Raw genomic sequence first — 13,929 nt, forward strand, 5'->3', positions numbered from 1 at the left:
TTGAATTTCCTCACCACCTTCTAGGCAAGCAGCTCCTGATAGTTTTTTATTGGCTTGCCCAGCTGTAGGACAAAAGAGAAGGAGGGAAGGGTCGAGTTTGAAAGCTGTCAGTAGTCAAACATCAAAAATGGAGTCTCATATCTTTTCCTGGAAAACTCCTACTCACCCTTCAAGACCCAGCTCAAATGTTCCCTTCTCTGGTGAACCCAGGTGGAAACTGAACTCATGGGAGTCATTCTCTCCCCCACCCTCGAAATCTTCATAAAAGTATTGACCTTGTTCTGTGTTTTAATGTAGTCAGACCCTTGATTACAGTGGCCACCTAGAGACAGGATATATTAAAACAATAAGTGTGAAACATTATACATGGTATGACTGATCAGGAATGGATGAGATTATCAAGTGTTGATCTAGACTCAATAGAGGAAGGTGGGCGTCACCCACATGCAAGGATTCGCAGGATCACTGTCGAGACAAGAAAACAAGCACAGGAACAGAACTGAGAGCAGAGTCAGGACGCAGAATCCTTGACGTGAATCTAGAAGGTGCTGTTGTCACACTGTCCGTTTTCAAGTTCTATCCTTATACATAAGGTGACCACACGCCCTGATTCGCCCAGGGAAGTCTTGACTTACCCCGTTTCTCCAGCAGATTTACGGACGAGTGTTGCCGTTCGCTCCCCAAAATGCCCCAGTTTGGTTGAGAGGTTGAATGCGTTTCCTCTCATTTCCACATGCCTAGAAACCACTGTAATCAACCACAGAATCGTAAGGGATTTGGAAGAAGCTGGTTTCTACCCGCCTTGATGGACCTCATCATCGAAAGCAGAGCGGTTCAACGTTCATTGTGATTAATATCAAAGGATGATTTAGGTGCCACGAGCATTAGGAACTGTTTTATTTGTGAGACTACCCCGACGCGAAATCTCGGGGGCCTTCTAACAATAACAGCTGACCGGTGTACAGGGCTCTGTGGTCCACGAAGGACGTTCACCTATTTGTCTCCATTACTCGGTGTTACGTAGAGCACTTTGCTCTATTTGTCTCCATTAATCCAGAAAAACTCTGTTTGTGAGGCAAAACAGGCATTATTATCCCCAATTTAGAGGTAAGGAAGTTGAGGTTCAGAAAGGTGGTCAGAAGGGCAATTTACCAAATCTGAATGATGCAGACTTGATCCTGGTGGGGGGTGGGAGTTCCTATCACATGGACTTCCCTGGCTCACGCTTCTCAGATCCACGTGCACTTCTAACGAGTGTCTCTGACCTGTCTTGACAGGAGAAAGATGGATATTACACACTGGATGCAGGACATGTGTGCCACACTTTGGTTGAGAAATAGCATTCATCATTTAGAGGATCCCTATGAGGATTCATTACAAAAGGTTCTCATAACACACAACATTTGCAAATGTAACTTCCTTCTTCGCAGAGATACTCAAGGAAGAAGAAGAAGAAATGCTTTTGTATTTGTTTGATTGTCCTCATTCTGTTGCCCTAAATAGTTGCTCTGCGATGTCCCTATTATTTCCTGAACCTCCACGAGCACAGCAAGGTCTGATGATAGGCGTACGGTGCTTTGAACTTGCTTTTCGAATCTCAAAGCACAACCATTGGAAAGGTGGCCAGCACTGAACTATCAAAGAAGACTGCCCCCGCCAGGAGAAGATCAGACATTCCTCTTACCCCAGTTGTGTGGCTTTGCATGGAAAGGGTAAGGTGAAGGGAGAAAAAAGGGGTAGACCCTTCAGGGGTTACTTGTAACATGTGGACTTGTTTGGTTTACAGGAGATCTCCGAAATGTTCTCTCTCTTGGTTGCACTTCAAAAAGGACATGGCCTGTTTCCCACTGCATGCTGGACCCCCTGGGTCCAACAAAGTCACCTAAGATTTTGCCAGCCAAATTGTCTTTCTATCTCCTTTATTTCTCTGTCATTACTGTGCCACCCAGATCCTGGAGAGGTCCATGAGCACTGAAATAGGGAGAGAGGCACAGATTTTTGGTAGCCACGAATGACTCAGAGCCACTGTGTTGTTGACTTAGATGGTCATTTACTCTGACCTCTTCTGACATGAACTGTGTATAACATACTTTTTGCACAAATATACTCCCAGTTGTCCCAGGGACGTAAACTCCCAGGAAAACCCAGTAGGCAACAGAAAGGAGAGAAGGAGCTTAGTACATTTATTGGAAGCTAATTGCTTGATTTACTCGAGGGCTGGCCAGCTGCGGAAGTCAGTGGAGCAGTGTTGATAGCATTTGCTGAACTTTCATCTTGACTTAGGGAAACCCCAGGACGCCCTGGGAATTTGGCCTCTTTAAAGACTGTAACATATGGTCCATTTGCATAGACATAAGTTTGAGTTCTGAGCCCTTGGGCAAAACTTTCCTAAATTCCTCTCTTGCTCTTCTTTCCATTTCCAGCAAACAGAGATACAGGGGAAAGCCACTCCCCTTTTCTCCCAGGCCCCTCATGGTAGGATCTGCACAGTATGGTCAAGACCTTTCTCTCTGATGATCTGTTCCCATCAGAAACAGGAAGGAAAGACACTTAGTCAAGGGGCTTCACTCATACAGTGGAGGGCATTTTTTTTCAATCTGTAAAGTAAATGAACAACTTCCTTTCTTGCCTTTGGCCCTAGAAGATCAGCCATCTGTTCTAGAAGGTCACAGGTGTAAACCTGAGTCAGTGAGCTTCAGGCCGAACCGTGAGCAGACATGGGCTTTGGCGTGAAAGCGACACGGCCTCAGACGGCCGACTGGAACCTCTGGCCCCCAACTGGCCCCTTGTCTCTTCTGCCAAAGCAGAGTAATGAATGAAAATGCCGTTGCCCGTTACAGATGGAAGAGTCCCTCTAGCTCTCTATTAGTCAGCGGTCAAGGCATTTTTGTTATCTCCATTGACCCCGAAACCCCCAAGAAACAGAGGCCTCCCAGGAGTCACCAAGACAGACCAGAGAAGACAGGTGTTTTGAGCGTGTAGGCTGAAAGCAGGCGTTTTGAACCAAGAGGTCAAGTGCGAGAGAAGGCCATGGAGGGTACGGAAGCCACCCAAGTCAACTGGCCTTGGGAGAGAAGGCAAGCATCCTCCACAGCCCAAGATGCTCCCACACTCCATGGCATCTTCTGCAGAGCAGGGCGTCTTGCTGCCTGCTGGATTCTAATTTGAGGAGGTCACCCCACCCAGATGAGCCACTGATATAATTAAAACACAATAGCTATCCTAGCGTTGATTTCTCTCTTGAAACCAAAAACATCTAGGTCGTATCTCCCACGTGTGTTAGAGACTAGAGAAATCACAGCCAACAGGACAGATGTGGTTCCAACCATCAGGGAAAGAAAATGCAAACGGGTTGTATACGAAATACGGAGCCTCACCAAAGGAAAACTAGGGGATTGTAGGGGGACATGTAGAAAGGGAATCTTACCGAGACCACAGAAATGGGAACGGCTTTCAGGAGAAACTGGCATTCTGTCGGCCTTGCCCCAGCCCCGCACACATGTGACCCTTTTAACCCAATTTCAAGCAGTTGAGTGCGCTGAACTAACGTTTACGCGAACCCTTAGGCCTGAAAGTGATTTTGTCCACCAGGCACAGCTAGCAGGAAGACAGCCCTGAAGTTCTGTTTTGTTTTGCCTCGGGGTGGAGTGAGCAGGAAGTAGGAGAAGGACACAGGCACACTGAAGGCAGGGGGACAGGGAGGCACAGAGCATGACAGAGAGCCCTGGCAGCTCGAGGGAGGGCAGGGAGCAGCACCACTGACCCCAGGCTGAACCTTCCTGCTCTGCCGGGGGCGGGGCCTTGGCTTCCGAGTGTCTGCAAGCTTGCCATCTCCAAAAATCCCAGCTGGGAACTTGCACAAGCCCTTCTCCTGGCTTTACCCTCTCGGCAGAATCAGAGCTTCTAGGTTCTAACACAGCAAACAGAATCTTATTAAGACATGGGTCTAATGTCAACAGCTTATCTTCACGGGAACACTACTGCAAACCCACCCACCGACAAAACGAGTGTGTATGAAGAGTGAGCAGACGGCCCCTTGGAAAGACATTCCAAAAAATATGGGTCACGGAGAACGGCAGCGAGGGACTGGAAATGATTTTCGATCTAGACCTGGAAATAGTGAGATGAGCACTGGAGCCTGGTGGATGGGTCGTAGTCTATCAGAGACCTACGTGTTTATTGTGGAAAGAGAGCACCCTGTGGTGGTTCTTAGGCAGTGGCGTCTACACATTTTCTACATTGTCTTTGTCATTTTTGTGGCCCGGAAGCCTCATTTTCTAGGGCAAGGTTCTTCCCCTCTACTGCAACTCCCTGAGTGCCACACCTGATTTTTTCTTCTTCTTCTTGTTTTACTTCTGAAATGCTCTGTTTGGGAAACTTCCTTGCTTTAATCCCTGCAATGCCAGTCCCAAGCAACCGCCACCTACGCCTCTCACAAATCCCTTGATAGAATCGCAGATCACGCTCAGCCTGGCAGTGCCGTTAGCACAGCTCTTGTCTGCTCACTTTCCTGTTTTCCCAAACTGTCACGTGGTGTATAGAGAAGTCTTTGCTGCTGCCGATGAGGATGCTGCCTTGTTATGTTGGGTAAATGACTCAGGCAGTTACACGAGGTGACACACCACCATTGCTGTGGGCAGCCCACCTGTTTGGAGTGAAAGGGGAAAGGTGTGATGCTTCTCTCGAAGCAAAACTGCACTGGCAGATGGCAAAGACCCATCACCTCCCAGTTATTGGCTGCAGGGGCGTGTTGAGAAAATGGTTTTCTCTCTCTCTCTCCCCATATGCATTTCGAGTGAAGCATCTCTGAGGGTCCATGGTCACCCGTAGGATGGTCCAGATGGATGAGGAGGCCAAGCTGTACCTCCCAGTGGTGCACAGCTAAGGACACTCACAAGGGGCTGTAAATGAGTGTAAGCCCAGCTTGGACTCTCCTTTCCAAATCCTCTCTTCTTTCATGGCCTCTGGATTCCAGGGGAGGGAAGAGGGGAACACAGACGGATGATCCTAGGACCAGATCTACCACTTTGACTTCTTCTCCCAAAAAGGAGGTGGGGATTTGCACGTGAAAGATTGAAAGAGGAAATGCTCTTCCAAGAGACATGAGTCTAAAGATGGGAGAAACATTACGGGCTGGTGTTTTTTCCTTGGAATTTAAGGACAATCATAGGAAGTCTGTGGCTTTAAAACATTCTCCCCTTGTTATATGTTTCCTCGCAGCTTCCCATCGTACGTAACAGCCTATACATTGTAGATAAGAACTAATGCCACAGTACCTATAGCAACAATTCAATAAATTCGGTTCATTGTTACCTGACAGGTGGTAGGTAAGTTGCTTACACAGCTGGGCTGCCCTACACACAACTGTAATTCTTTGCACGTACCGGCTCAGGCTTGGCAGTGGAGGGTAGGGGATTAGGGTTAGAAGTGTCCTTTCATAGTCTACCTGCTTCTGTTGATCGTGTGGAAGGACAACATTCTTCCCAGGGCTTGTAGGGGCCAGGAGCTTCAGGTGAGCACCGGCAGTGGGGAAAGTAGTCAGTGACGCACGTAAGAGAGAGAAGCTGCAGGACCAGCCCTATATTTAGGGGGCAGTGGTGGCGGAGAAGGCAAGACAGCGGTAGGCCTAGGAGAAAGCCCTGTCTTTCCCTAACCGTTGGAGAAAGGTAAGCCCCTAGAATGATGAGGATGATGTTTTCATTCATGTGTATCAATTAATTTCCATCACGGTCTTATGGATGCAAGTACGGTAACCCTTATTTTAAAGACAAGGAAACTGAGCCCCCAGAGGATATGTGACTTTCTCCAGGATATGCAGTCGCCTGTGTTTTTATATGTAACTTAAGTCAGAAGAGGGGTGTTATTTCCTACAGATGATTGAGTTTTGCCGGTTTAAAATGCTGACCCATTTTCTTTCTTAGTGGATGATTCTTAGCACTTGGATTTAACAAAAGCTTAACTGAGAAACCAGTGTGCAGAGCTTGTAGGAAATACCATCATTCAGCAGCCATCGAATTGCCATTTTCTCCAGTATCCGTCGCAATGTAGTTTAAGAAAAACCTTCATCTCCCAAACCCTTGCTGGCTATTTCTAATGAAATGGCTCTTTCAGAGGTAATCTCTCACTATCTTTCACAATACTGTTTCTAATATCTTCCCCCCACCAGAGTGGAAACTATAAATGCTCACTATTGATCTTTTATTGAAAAACGGCATTATAACATGTCGCTTTAGAAGCTTGAATGCATCAGAGAAAAGCATGGACAGAATTTAAATTATAGAAAACTGAAGGTAGCTGATTGGATTTTTAGTCTATTAAAAAATAATAATAAACTTATTTATAAGGACAGGTTTTCAAAGTCTTTCATCCTGTGTGGTCTTGAATCCACGGTGAAATGTGGGGTTAATTCTAAGGTCTGTCAGGGAAGGAATAAAGAGAATGAGGCACGTGGAGGGGCGGGGGGGTCTCATGAAAACCATTTCAATAAGAAATAATCTGATAAGTGAGGATCGTAAACGTCTGGAAGGTGGCCTCACAGAGTCCTGAGTGAGTCCATTTAGTGATAAATGTCAACATCAGGACTCTCCAGAGGGAAATAATTGCGTTAGTCACTGCAAATAGACATAAAAGACTAGCCTTTCTTGGTTTTTTTTTTTTGTTTTTTCTTTAGCGTTCATACCAAGAAGACAGTGAGTTTCACTGACTCTATTTGTTAAGAGTAAAAAAAAAATATGTAGCAAATTACAAAGAAACATCTCCATTATCAAAATCAGCCTACGGAGAACAGAGTGTGTACACACTGCCTCAGTCTCATGCACTCGTTAGTTGGAAATCACTCTGCACACCAAGTGTCACACGTTTTTATGGGGACAGGAATGAATCAGACAACATGTAAAATAGCCTCTGGAAAACCGTACATTGTACCCTTTTAATGCTGGCTAAAGCTGAAAGGGAAGAGAAAACTCCAGTGTGCAAAAAAAAAAAAAAAAAAAAGAGAGAAAGAGATGGAAAAAAAATGAAGATAATATAAATCTCATAAAGATTTTGGTTTACCTTTGTCTTGTGATGAAAATGAGTTTCATTCAAATCCAATCTTTCAGTCCAGGATGTGGGTGTCTTGGATCAAGTGGCATCAAAAAGTCAATAAACTTTTGGTTGACGCAGGACGTACCGAAGAAAAGCGCACAAATCATACCTGTATGGGAAAATGAATGATGGCACAGTGAACACAGACATGTCACCACCATCCAGGTCAAAAAATCAAGCATTACCTGCATCTGAGAAGCATCTTCCAGTGACCTCCCAATAATTACCACTCCCCATGCCAAAAAATAACTGTTTCCTAAATTCTAATACCATAGATTCAATTTGCCTGTTTTTAAACTCTATATAAATGGAATCCTACAGTATTTATTACTTTGTCTGGCTTCTTTCATGTAACATTACAAGATGTATCTATGTTGTTGCATGGGGTGGTTCATTCAGTTTTCAGTTCTATGCAATATTCTTTTGTATGAATACACCTCAGTTTATTCATTCATCCTACTGTTGATAAACATGTAGGTTCTTTCCTTTTCTTTGCTTTAATGAATAGTGTTGCTGTGAAGATCCTTGGACAAAACTTTTGGTGCAGGTATGTTCACAGGTATGTCAAGAATGGAACGGGGTATATCTATGGTCAGTTTTCATAGATACTGCCAAACAATTTTCCAAAGGGTTGCACTAACTGATACATCCTCCCACTAGCATTGTGAGTGAGTTCCAGTTGCTCTATATCTTTGCCAACACTTCCTGATATCAGGCTGTCTATGGTAGCCGTTTTGGTGGTTGGGCAGAGGTCTCTCATTCTGGTTTTAATGTGAATCTTCCTGATGTTCAATGAGGCGGAGTATCATTTTCACGGGTGCATCAGGCATTTAGATGCCCAAAGTGTGAGGTGCTAGTTCAAACCTTTTGCTCACTTTTGAACTGGGCTGTTAGTTGGGTTTTTTTTGTTTTGTTTTTTTTACTTATTAATTTGTAGGAACACTTTCTATCTTGAGGATAGGACAATTTTGCTAGTTTAAAATGCTGTTGGGACTTCGCTGGTGGTCCAGTGGTTAAGACTTTGCCTTCCAACATAGTGGATGCGTGTTCAATCCCTGGTTGGGGAGCTAAGACCCCACATGCCTGGCGGCCAAAAAACCAAAACATAAAACAGAAGCAATATTGAAACAAATTCAATAAAGACTTTAAAACTGGTCCACGTCAAAAAAAAAAAAAACTTTAAAAAAGTAAATAACTAACTAAATAAATAAAATGCTGTAAATATCATGTCACAAACCGTGGCTTTTCTTTTTACTCTTTTAATGGTGTCTTTTGCGATCAGAACACCTTGCCAGTTTATCGGTCTCTTCCTTTATCAGGAGTGTTTTGTGCCCCGTTAAGATAGCTTTGACACTTGTGACGTGTCTGATGGTGGTCTGATTATTTGATCTCTTTGTTTGTTTGTTTATCTTTGTTGTCAGAAGGATGGACTGTCTGAGAGAACTAGGCAGATGTTGCTGGAAGTGTAACTTCAATCAAACAGTATTTTGATTAAATTACAATGGTCCTCAATGCTTTATTTTTTTAATCGAATGAATCTTGTTTTCCCTTTGCCTTTAAACTAACCAAACTGAATTCCTTTCTCTTAAGGCTCTGTCCTGTAATAAAATTAAAATATACTTTACCAATAATTTAGTCACTGAAAATTTAGTACAATCGAGTTATGAAATTCATGTCATTTTTCATTGTATTAGGAATATAAAGTCAATGAAACAAAAATTTACTATGTACCTATTAAGGTAGAAAAAAAAGGTATCAAAAGGAGAAGCTGGAGAAAATGAATGATAATTTTAGCCTACTTCAATAATGGGCAAATTGCAAAATCCTGCAACAGATTGCTAGGTGGAAAGGATGAAATTACTCATTCTATAGCAGCCTGAATAATATGAGTAAGAGCTATTAGAATAGTGAATACAGAAACAATCCAATAACTACTGTTCATTGTTAATACTGGCAGGTGAGTCCATGAATTGCCTTCTGGCTCTGATGATTGCTTGGAAACTTTGCCTCTACAGGTGGACAAGTCCCTGATAAAGAGTGTGACACCAGCATACATTGTTCACACAAATAAAATCAGACAGGCATTTTGAAGAATGACGTTATTAACTTTAAAAACACTTGGATTTATTTTAAACTGAGAATATTTCTTCTTCCTAGGTTTATATCACTCAAATGGAAAATGAATCATGATTCTACATATATTCTATACATTTAATTTAGACATCTCTTATGCCACTTTTTTTCATACAGTGATTATTTTCATAGGTTTTTAAAATGAAACACAATATGGCTCTTTAATGAAGGAAAGATAAAGAGAAGTATTATATTCTTTATGTAATCAAAATGGATAAAACAGGCCAAAGAAAACATAAATTATTCAAGGTTATGACTACCTTTTGACAGCAGCCCTGGGTTCCATCCATGAAAGCATTAAATCTTCCAAAATGCCTGTGTGTGTGTGTGTGTGTGTGTGTGTGTGTGTGTTTTAATGGTACTGCAAAAAATCTTAGGTTTTTGAAATAGTTTTCAGGTCAGATTAAAAACTGACCAGTCCTTGCTCTGGCAAATAATAAAATCTGTAGCAAGGCTAAAGAAATGATTTGTGGTGAAAGACAAAATAAATGTAGACATTGGATAAGAGATTTTTTCTTCCTTCATCTATACTCAAACCTACCATTTATGTGAGAGTTTAATAAGGTTGGTGAGTGTTATGATCATAGATGTGCTAAACCATATAAGAGTGATTGGGCTTCCCTGGTGGCGCAGTGGTTGCGCGTCCACCTGCCGATGCAGGGAAACCGGGTTCGCGCCCCGGTCTGGGAGGATCCCACATACCGCGGAGCGGCTGGGCCCGTGAGCCATGGCCGCTGAGCCTGCGCGTCCGGAGCCTGTGCACACACACACACACACACACACAAAAAGAGTGATACATGTCTCCCATTTAAGGCTTTATTTGCACCTGGAAACTTTACTCTTCAGGACTAAAATGAACTTTATTCTCAACCTCACCAGTGAAAGTTATTTTTTTTTAAAAAAAAAAGGAGGGCAGGGGATCTGGCAGAGTAGGAATAGCAGAGGTGACAGATGAATTCTAGCGTCAGAGTGGGTTTTAAATCAGCAGAAAAGAGTGATGTGAGAGAGAAATGCAGGAGTGTATCTTATGTACGGCATCCTACTCTGGAGTAATTCCTTTGGTGTCAATATGTTTAGCTTTCAAAGAATCACATAGACTTAAATGTCAAGGGGTTTTTGTGTATCTACCCAATTCAAAAATCTCTTTCAAGGTTGCTCGCAGACAGAGGCAATTTTCCAGGCAATCAGCTGGAACTTCCCACTTTTATCTGAAGGAGAGGATAAAAATACTTGGAATCTGGGATGTCCTGCTCCAGTGGGTGCTCAAGTCTTCTCTCTGGAAACTCTGGTTTTCCAGTTTATTTCTTTTCACTTTGGGAATTTCTAAGCCAACAGATTGTAAATAAATAGAGAAAGAAGCATACGCTTCTTTCAGGAAGTAAAGCCATTGGGAAGAAGTGAATAAAAATCCTTGCACTTTGAGAAAGGGTCATGGCAGTGCGGCAAAGCCCAGACTATGGGAGGGAACTTGCCCCTGTGGGCGGGAGGCAGCTGGATCCCTGCAGAGCTGGCTGCTGCCGCTCATGAGACAGGGCATACGTGATCACCATGGAGACACATCACCCTGGGCATCAGGCAGGGACAGCCAATAATATGGCTTTATATGAGTTGGGTAGCTTAATTAGGAAAAGCTACCCAATATCTTCATCTTCAACCAACCAAGTAGTGTCCTTTGGAGGAACAGTGTTTAATCCTAGTTATAAAATAAGAAGACATTAAGCATGACAATGGAAGACCAGGTTAATAAAACAGTGGATCTTGCAACAGAGAAGCAACAATGAAAAACAGACATACTGTTCACTCAATAAATAGTGATTAAATACCTACTTGAAACAGGTGTCTTGTTTGATAGACATATTGATAAGCGCTTTCACTTACAGCCTGGATCTCTAAAACCTAATTGTACTTGAGTCCTGTTTGTAAGAGTTTTAAACAAAATTAATGTTGGGAGCTGAAAAGTGAATATGGCATTTTTCTCCATGCCCCAATACTTTTCTCTTTTTAAAAAATTTATTCATTTTATTTATTTATTTTTGGCTGCATAGGGTCTTCGTTGCTGCGCGCGGGCTTTCTCTAGTTGTGGCGAGTGGGGGCTACTCTTTGCTGTGCTGCACGGGCTTCTCATTGTGGTGGCTTTTCTTGTTGTGGAGCACGGGCTCTAGGCACATGGGCTTCAGTAGTTGTGGCAGGCGGGCTCAGTAGTGTGGCGCATAGGCTTAGTTGCTCCACGGCATGTGGGATCTTCCCGGTGCAGGGCTCAAACCCGTGTTCCCTGCATTGGCAGGTGGATTCTTAACCACTGCCCAACCAGGGAAGTCCCCCCGGCAATACTTTTCTAAATAAACAACACCACATGCATATGTTTTTCAGGCCCCGACACAGTTCCTGGTATCTTACTCTCTCCTGGAAATCTCGTCAGGGTGAAAACAATCTTTTAAAACTCAAAGGATAATTCTATTTCTAAAACACCTACTCTGTGCCAGGAAATTGGTTACGCACTTCATCTCGTTTACTGATTATAGTTTCAGCACATGCTCCTGCATGGTGTGGATAGTTTATTGTGCTTTACGGAAGAGGAATCCAAAGAGGAGATGATTTAAGGTTTCTAAACTTCCAGGGAAGGACCTGAGAATCTGAAGTCCGTGGATCTTATTCCAAAAGCTCTTTCTTACTTATCTACCTGAAACAGATTCACAATCGGGCGATCAGTGAATGCACAGAGTAACTGCCGCAGGAGTTTCTTCCCTTCCCCTTGTTGACACAAACATACGATTACGTTTCACGACGGTCACTAAACGTAACAGTTCTCAAATGTGAACATGCACCAGAATCAGCTGCGGCCGGGTCCACAAGGTTTTTCTGTAAAGAGCCACAGAAGAAGTATTTCAGATCCTGCGGTCCATACAGCCTCTCTTGTAACTGTTCAGCTGATGTAATGTTAAAGCAGCCATACATCATAAGACGTGGCAGGGCGTGACTGTGTCCCACTAAAAGCATACTCATGGACACAGAATTTCATACGGTTTCCATGCGTTGCAAAATATGATTCTTCCATGTGACATTAACATTTGAGATAAACATAAGGTTATTTTTTCTTACCATTTTCTTAAAAAATAAAGAGATGGCTGATATAAATATAAGCCTTATGAGTATCAAGTAGATCATAAAATATTCTGGGAGGGAGCAGAGAACTTAGAATTTTCTGTTATGGAAAACTGTCTTTCATAGTAGAATTTACAGTTTTTCCGTTACCAGTTTTGTTGTTGTTTCTTGGCATAATTCAGTACTTCAATGTAATGTTGTTATAATTACCAAAAAAACGTGATTCTTCTTTTGATTTTGTTTGTTTCCCCAACCATTTAAAAACCAGACTAAGACCAGTCTTAGTTTACGGCTGGAAAAAGGCAGATGGTGGTTCAGATCTGGACTTCTGGGCTTCGTTTGCAGACCCTGACCTAGAGGGGTTATTAAAACTGAGATGCTGGGCTCCACCCCAGAGTTTCCCGTTCCTTAGGACCAGGAGCTGTCCTGAGAACTGCATTTCTAACAAGCTCTGTGGTGGGTTCCACCCTCAACCGAATGGTGCAGGAAGATTAAGAAATCAAAAAAATGAGTCGCTTGTAGGTCAACACTTGCTCAACGCAGTGATGTTTCTGGATAATTTTCCCATGTGCCTGTGTCCCACACCTGTTTTCTTTAATCAAATCAGCTGCCTACATTTGAAAAGTGGGATATTTACAGAAAAACACGAGCTTCTGACTATTCTTGAAAAATGCAGAAAACATTGCAGTGTTTTCTACATCGAGGGCAGTGTTGACCCTCGATTTCTACATGGCAAACCGTGCAGTCAAGATGGCCCCATGAAACAATGTTTACAGCTCTCCATGGTCTTTACGTAGTCTGTCACTCACGTCCTTACCTTTTCTGGCCCTGGGACCATTTGCCTTCACAATCCCTAAACTCCATGGATGGAGAAAGATTACTGTACCTTACATCAGAGGATTTAAATTTAAATAACACCTACTGGGACGAAGTGAGAGAGTGGCATGGACATATATACACTACCCAATGTAAAACAGATAGCTAGTGGGAAGCAGCCGCATAGCACAGGGAGATCAGCTCCATGCTTTGTGTCCACCTAGAGGGGTGGGAGGGAGACACAAGAGGGAGGAGATATGGGGATATACGTATACGTACAGCTGATTCACTTTGTTATACAGCAGGAACTAACACACCACTGTAAAGCAATTATACTCCAATAAAGATGTTAAAAAATAAATAAATAAATAACACCTAATTTGTGTTGGGCACCTAGCCATACACTCTCTCTCTATATATAGTATATTACACACACACACACACACACACACACACACACAGACCCATGTACGTATACACACACACACACATATATATGTATATGCATATATATGGTTAATGCATCTATAATACTACATATAAAATTATATACAGGTAATTTCACTAATATATACATTGACCAGGGAGGTGGGCATGGTTACCTCCATTTTCTAGGTACACAAAGGGAATCACAAAGGTCATACAGATTGCCTAAGGGTACCCAGAAGGACAACTGAATACCAAATCTGTCTGCCCCTAAACGGTATGGCCTCTTCTATATATACTAACCCTCTCTCTCCAAGCGCAGAGCAAAAGAAATATTTCCTGCGGCATCTGCTCCCTACAAATATG

At 42.9% G+C, this 13,929-nt stretch overlaps 1 protein-coding gene across 3 annotated transcripts in view; it reads right to left on the bottom strand.

The window, feature by feature from the left end:
• Nucleotides 1-884: 884 nt before the first annotated feature.
• PUDP (pseudouridine 5'-phosphatase) overlaps nt 885-13,929 on the bottom strand; it is a 352,814-nt gene continuing 339,769 nt past the window's right edge. Inside the window, exons 6-8 of one of the 3 annotated variants that reach the window (XR_008617969.1) lie at nt 7,054-7,195; nt 1,153-1,265; nt 885-1,064 (exon numbers count right to left, since the gene is read on the bottom strand). The gene's annotated coding sequence lies outside the window, so the exon portion shown is untranslated. Of the gene's footprint in view, nt 1,266-4,554; nt 4,646-7,053; nt 7,196-13,929 lie in introns of those variants that run through there. The other 2 variants (XR_008617967.1, XR_008617968.1) reach the window with 2 other exon arrangements.

The sequence above is a fragment of the Physeter macrocephalus genome, chromosome 7, assembly GCF_002837175.3.
Source record: "Physeter macrocephalus isolate SW-GA chromosome 7, ASM283717v5, whole genome shotgun sequence".
Classification (NCBI taxonomy): domain Eukaryota; kingdom Metazoa; phylum Chordata; class Mammalia; order Artiodactyla; family Physeteridae; genus Physeter; species Physeter macrocephalus.